The sequence below is a fragment of the Coenobita brevimanus genome, chromosome 54 (genome assembly GCF_032717465.1).
Source record: "Coenobita brevimanus isolate Jiangsu-jjx chromosome 54, ASM3271746v2, whole genome shotgun sequence".
In the NCBI taxonomy this organism is placed as follows: domain Eukaryota; kingdom Metazoa; phylum Arthropoda; class Malacostraca; order Decapoda; family Coenobitidae; genus Coenobita; species Coenobita brevimanus.
Window position 1 is genome coordinate 6,954,092 of NC_137007.1, and position 7,637 is coordinate 6,961,728.

Here is a 7,637-nt window from a genome sequence, read left to right on the forward strand (position 1 = left end):
CTTCTTCCTCTCGATGCTTTCTAGCTTGGTGGCCTGAGGGAGGTGCCGACGCTTCTTGGGGTTCTCAGAAGGCTTCGTAAGCATCGTGAGCAGGGTAAAATGCAGTAACAAGGGCAGAAAATGCAGCAAGAAAAAAGCACCTTCCAATGCAAATTATGCTACTGAGTGGCGCTGTGGCGGGAGAAATTTAAACAAGACATCACGTGACAGCAGAAGCTTTTTTAATTGGGCGGCATCACGATCACGTCACGATAGTGGGCGGGGAAGGCTACTTGATCAGAAGTTTTCATTGGCTATCATCATCATGGGAATGTCCAGTATGACTGTGTTGGACCGTGGGTGATCGTGCTAGAGGTGAACTCTGCGGATTTCGCCCACTTCTTGGAGCTCTGTGCGTGTTATGCTAACACACTCGTGTTGCAGTAATTAAATCGTATTAAATAATACTAATTATTTGCTCTCTGTGCTGGACGTGAATCGTGCTGGACTAACGCGTGTTGGACGTGAGGGTACTGTATGTATATATATATATATATTTTATATATATATATTTATATACATACACAGTAAAAGTCCTATTATTCGGCATCTATGGGACCGGGATGATGCCAAGAAATTGGATTTGCCGAATAATAAAAAAAACTACCCACTCAGTACCTTAAATATATTGGTTAACACTGTCATCACCACTTATGGTATTACAACTGTGTTTGGAGAGAGTACTGTATATTGTACAATACTGTAATCAGTACAGTACTATACCTGAATCTGAAATATATATATATAAATTAGTTAACATATACAAGTGTAATGACACTGTAAGCCTACAAGTCAGATAACACTTCCTGGATGGCCGAAATGATACGGAATATTACCTACCTGCTCAGTACATCACTTGTATTGGTGAACTCATCACTTCGTATATTATTACAAATATGTTTGGAGTGATTACTGTATATAGTACTTTTTCCAAACACAAAATAAAATAGTCGGAAAATTACATAAAATAAAGTGAAGGAATATGAATTGGTAAGGTCTTTCTGATGAAAGTTGAACGTACATTTAGCACTCATTCTTTTGTTCATTTTTATGTTTACATGTGAAAGAGAGAGTAGTGATGCAATCAGTAATGTATTCCATTAACTCTTTAATAACCTCTGGCATTGAACAACCATTTACAGTACCGATGTCAGTGATGTCGAGTTAATGAGCTGTGAATAAACTGTGAACAATTATGGGAAGGGAACGAAGGTCACTGGTATGTTTACACGACTCTACACTACGATCACAAGCAGTCAGGGGGACGGTTAATCTCATATTTTCGCCCATTTGGTAAATGCACCGTAACTTCGTAATTTCTCCTGTGAATCATAGCGAATCATAGCATGGGTTTAGGAAGCTAAATAACACATTGCTAGGTGCGCCAGACAATTATCTTCACATCTTTAAGAAAATGGAAGAAATTTAATCCCTTTGAGTACATAGAGTAAGTTTCTTCCATTCTTCTGAAATCAATTTATTTTTCTTAAAGATGTGAAGATAATCGTCTGGCTCACCTAGCAATGTGTTAGTTACCTTCCTAAACACATGCTATGATTCGCTAAGAGTCACGGAAAAATTGATAAAGTTACGGTGCAATTACCAAATGGGCGAAAACATCTGAGATTAACCGACCGCCTCACTGCTTGGAATCGTAGCGTAGAGTCGTGTAAACATACCAGTGACATTCGTTCCCTCCCCATAATTGTTCAGTTTTTTTTATAGCTCACACTAACTTGACATAACTGACATCGGTACTGTAAAGGGTTGTTCAGTGCCTGTGGTTATTAAGGGGTTAATGGGATATATTACTGTTTGCATCAATACTCTCTCTTTCACATTAAACACAAAAACGAACAAAAGAATGAGTGCTAAATGTACGTTCAACTTTCATCAGAAAAGATCTTAGCAATTCATATTCCTCCAGCTTATTTTTAAGTATTTTTCTGACTTTACGTTGGGTTAGGTTTGGTTGAATTATTAGGTAAAATTAAACTCGGTTAGGTTAGGTTTAGTTAAACAGGACAGTCCCTTCCACCATTATGCTGTGGAATAAAATTATTAGAGCTGTCACAGCCGTAGAGCTAAAAACAACGGGGAAACTGATTTAACAAGCAACATTTATTTGTGGGTAATGCATTACAGTATCAGTGGTTCATGGGCTGGGCAATTACCGGTAAATGTCATTTTCAGGAAGGCATCAAGAATGAACGAATTTCAAGAATTAGCGAGGGGGCTTGGAACATAACCCTCGCTAATTTGGTGGGGGTGGTTACTGTACTGTATGGTACTGTGCAATTTTGTACTCAATACAGTACTATACCTGAATCTGAAAAAATATAGAAATTAGTGAACATACAGAAGTGAAATGAAACATTAGGCCTACAAGTCACAGATAACACTTCCTGGACTGCTGAGATGATTCTGGACATCTGCCGAACAATCAGAGATTTTCGTAAATGGGACTATTTCTCAAAACTGCCGAAATGTCGGATCTACCGAATAATAGGACTTTTACTGTATATATATATATACATATATATATATATATCTATATCTATCTATCTATCTATCTATATATATATACATATATATATATATCTATATCTATCTATCTATCTATCTATATATATATATTGTGGTAGGTGGGGGCACTTACCATCCACTCACTCAGTGTAGTGCTGCTCTCGGGTGTCTGCCCTTTCCTCTCCATCCTTCTTTCCTTCCATTCACTTCTGTCTTTCTTTCCTTCATTCTTTCCTTGTCCTTCTGCCTATGGGTGACTGTACACTCCCTCTTCTGTCTTTCTTTCCTTCATTCTTTTCACTTCCTTCAGCCTGTGGGTGACTCTACACTGAGTGACAAGCCAAATGGTTTCCTGTGCACCAGGAAACCATTTACTACGCTGGGTGGTAACCATATAACCAAATTTTGGCGCCTGGTAGTTTAGTGGGTAATTATTGCGCTCCAATCGGATTGAGCCGGTGAAAGTTCATATCCAAGGGGTGGTTGGGGTTGATTGCTTATGTAGTGCCACTCTGGGATGAGTGAGGCTGGTCACTCTCATCTTAAATGTCGGGACCAACTGCCTAGCCCCGGGCTCGTACGCTCCTCGTGGGGCAATGTAGGATTGGATGATGGATGGATGGATATATATATATAGATAGATAGATAGATAGATTATATATGTATATATATATATATATATATATATATATATATATATACACTCAATCCTTGAGTACCGCGGGCAATAGGGACTGGACAAGGACCGTGGTACCCAAATCCGCGTCACTCAGACAATATGTTTACATGTATAATGGTACAATGTGTTCTGGCAACTTTCCAAAACTCTCACTTTTACCCCTTCTTACCACCTAACCCCACGTAAATTACCCCCACGTGCACCACCATCAGGTGAAACATTGAAAGAGATATAACTGTTGTAATTAAAAACATCAATGGTATTAAAAATAGCATTAACAAAAATAAAAGTAGGGATGGGTACCCTATTGTTGATACGTAGCTCCCGGTATTTTCCTCCCATCCCAACCCCAATGTTGTTGTCAAAGTTTCGCCTTCTCTCATATCATGTGGCTTTCAGGAGAGACCTTAGGCCATATGGTTAGACGAAAATTTATGGGTCTGGCAGTTTTAGAGTACGAAATAGAACGGAAATTTGTGCTAACAAGAAAAAATTAATCCATGTGTTCCCGTGAGTTAGCGTTGAGTTTCACATTTTTCGTTTGATATCGCGTTTCCCAACGCATTTCTGATAAACTAAACATATGGCTAAACTGCTCAATCAGTTCGAAATGTGTTGGGAAGAGCAATACCGAACGAAGAGTAATGTGTTGGGAAGAGCGATACCGAACGAAGAATGTGAAACGGAACGCTAACTCAGGAGAACACATGGATGAAAGAGTACCTTTTTTCTGGTTTGCAAACATTTTCGCTCCATTTTGTTCCCTAAAACAGCCAGACCAGTAAATTTTAGTCTAACTATACAGCCTAACGTCTCTCCCGAAGGCCACATGATACGAGAAGGCGAAACTTTGACAACAACTTTGGGGTTGGGGGGCGGGAGTAAAATACCTTCGAGCTACGTATCAACAAAAGGGTACTCAGTGGAGGTGGTGTTGACCCAGTCCAACTTCTGTTTTTGTTAATGCCATTTTTAATACCACTGATGTTTTTAATTACAACAGTTATATCTCTTTCAGTGTTTTACCTGATGGTGCGTATAGGTGGAGGTAAATACGTGGGGTAAGATGGTAAAAAGGGGTAAAAGTGAGAGTTTGCCTTCTCTGACGCTCCACATAACGCCCTATAAGCTTCTCAGTCAGTTTCAGGACAACATATAAACCTTCACAGCTGCCAGGATTGCATCACTTCCTACGCACGATCTTTATCTTCTCCCTGTCCTTCCAAATCGTTATGATGGTGCTTTCTTTTATGCTATGGTTTTTCTTTTTTTCTTTTGCCATTTTGGTATTTGTACGCTTAAAGCAGTGGAAGAACCTTACCAATTCGTTCATATTCCTCCAGTTTGTTTTCTGTATTTTTCTGACTATTTTCAGGGTGGTAAATTACCTTTGCCTGCTGAAAAATTTCCCACTTTTTATCACGTTCCTTAAGCCATAACATGATTGTCTTGATGTACTCAAAGGTGATTTTCGTCTCCCAACTTCCCAACTGGATGCTACGTTAGGTTAAATTATAAGGTATAGTTAAGCTAGGTTACGTCAAGTTTAAACACTTAGGTTAGGACAGGCCCTAATTTCGCCGTAACCCTGATGTGTCAAACAAGTTGACAGCGGAATACAACTTAAAACGACGGGGGAAATAGATTCAGTATGAAACGTTTATTTACCTCCCAGAAGTAATCAGACAAACGTAAGACTATCAGGAAGAACGAAGAATGTGAAACTGAGTGCTCACTTACACGAGCAGAAGTATTTTTTGTGTGTGTGTGTGTGATTAGCAAACATTTTCGTTGTTTCATCTCCTAAAACTCGAAACCCATATGACTGTGAGGTAGAGTCTGTGAGAAGCGAGAAAGGACTTGATAGCCGTATGCTCAGTCGGTCCTAAATGTGTTGGGAAGCACGAAATCGAACGAAAAATGTGGAACTGAACACTAACAAGAACACATAGACGAAAGTATTTTTTTCTAATTAGCAAACATTTTCGTTCCATTTCGCCCCCTAAAACTGCGAAACCCATTATGAGTGTGGGGTGGAACTAGGTGAAGCATAAGAAAGGATTGATAAAAGTATGCTCAGTTAATTGGAAGTGTTGGGAAGCATTAAATCAAACGAAGAATGTGGAACTGAACGCTACGATAACACATGGACGAAAGAGTAACTTTTCCTCTAATTAGCAAACATTTTCGTTCCATTTCATTCCTTAAAACTGCAAAATCCATGATAATTGTGGGTAAGAACTAGATGAGGCATGAGAAAGGACTGATAACCATATGCCCAGTTGGTCCAAAATGTGTTGGGAAGCATGAAATCAAACAAAGAATGTGGAACTGAACTGTAACTTACGAGAACGCAAGGATTTTTTTTTTCTGATTAGCATACATTGTCGTTCCATTTTGTCCCCTGAAATTGCCGAAACCCATAAATTTCGTCAAACCGTTCGGCCTTGAGTTTGCCAAGAAAACATATTTCCATTCTGTATGCGTATTCATAAAAACCACCAGGAACCCTCAGCCAGGAACAACGCTTGCCTATTCGTTTCAAAACTAACCATAGGTTTTTCACGAAAATATGCCCACTGTGCTTCCCAGGCAAAATTTCAGCAACCTAACCCACCCTAACCTATCCCATCTCACTAGGGCTGTTTGGCTGAGGTGACTGGCTGTGGTACTGAGATAAATACCCATACAGAATCGAAATATGCGCCCAGGAAATGTACCCAGAGGTTAGAGGGTGACGTCATAGCGCGCGGCTTTCAAATTTCGTCCCCAGGCCAGCTGACTTCCTGCGTAAGCTCGAGTTTTTCCGCGTGTTGACATGACTTGTCTCATTATGCTGACCGCGTTAGAACAAAAACGTGTTACTCAACCACGTGTTACTTAAGGATTGAGTGTATATATATATATATATATATATATATATATATATATATATATATATATACAGTAAAACCTCTACAATTCGGCATAATACATGTGCAAGCCTTGCCGAGTTAACCTATTTGCCGAGTTGTAGGGATGAACTTTAAATTCCCCCCCCAGCACACACACACAAAAAAGGAAAAAATGGAAAAAAAAAAAAATAAGGAAAAAATTAAACGTGTTTACAATAAACAGTAATAGCTGCCTTACCATGATTCCACGCAGTTGTAGGGTGTATTGCAGGCATGGAGGAGGACTTTTGGTAGTTTTTGGAAATGTTAGGGGGGCTCAAGATCATTTTTGGGCACATCTTTACTGTACTGTACTTGACACTGTACACTATGTAAAGCACAATTAACACTATAAAGGCCATACTGTAATGTATTTATGACTTGTACTATACTGGGGAACTAAAAACTAAACACCTAACCATTACTGTGCAGAACTTATTCACTAAACACTGGGGTAGCACTGGGAGACGCCATGGTTAGCTTCTGCAGGTACAATCCACTTAAGAGTGCGTAACACTTAGTCACAAGCAGAGCCAGTGAAGAGAGAATGCAACACGGGTGGCAGACAAAGGCAAACTGGCCCACATGTGGCGCACAACAGGCTTTGTTTACATCCCCATGCACACGTGATGCCAGGTTACTCTAGTTGAATGTCGATACAACTCAGCATCTTACCAAATTGGGGGGATTTTTGCCGACTCTCTTCCTCTCACGTGTGCATTTTTGGGAATTTTTTAATTTTGATTTTTTAAATGAATATTTTGGAGCCTTCCCGAATTGTAGAGGTTTTCATTTTTTTTTTCATTCATTGCCAGACCCCGTGTATCCCAAACGGGGTGGCCAAGGGCTCAGAGTTAATTGTTTTGCAGGGAGGGGCACTAATCCTCCACCAACCCCACTTGACACGTAGGGATGCCAACAGCATCTGGTGTTCCCAGGCGGTCACCCATCCAAGTACTAACCAGACCAAACGTTGCTTAACTTCGCTGATTGGACGGGAAGCAGTGTACTCAACGTGGTATGGCCGTTGGCTGTATATGTATATATATATATATATATATATATATGTATCCATAGATATAGATATACTGTATATATATATATATATATATATATATGTATCCATAGATATAGATATACTGTATATATATATATATATATGTATATATATATATATACAGTAAGTCCTCATATTTGGATGCATTTTATTTCAATGCCTTGTTTTTCGCACAGGAAAAAAGTTTCCGGTTTGTCTCACAATTCTCGAATTTCCCCACAATTCGATGCTCCCAGCCAGCAGCCAACACTCAGCAGACGATGTGTATCGATGTTCAGTCTTGGCACTGTCCATTTTGCTATGCAACAGTTTTCCATGATCTTTATACAGCAGGTCCAGCAGGGCAGTAGACACGTGAGTTTGTTATTGTTTGTGATCGTAACATATGATCTTCAGCTGTGTC

General features: G+C 39.5%; 1 non-coding gene across 1 annotated transcript; it reads right to left on the reverse strand.

Annotated features, from left to right (window-relative positions):
- Positions 1–7,090: 7,090 nt before the first annotated feature.
- On the reverse strand, positions 7,091–7,209 carry LOC145401154 (5S ribosomal RNA). The gene has a single exon (XR_013897565.1). It is a non-coding gene; the product is annotated as a 5S ribosomal RNA (ribosomal RNA).
- Between the last annotated feature and the right edge of the window lie 428 nt (positions 7,210–7,637).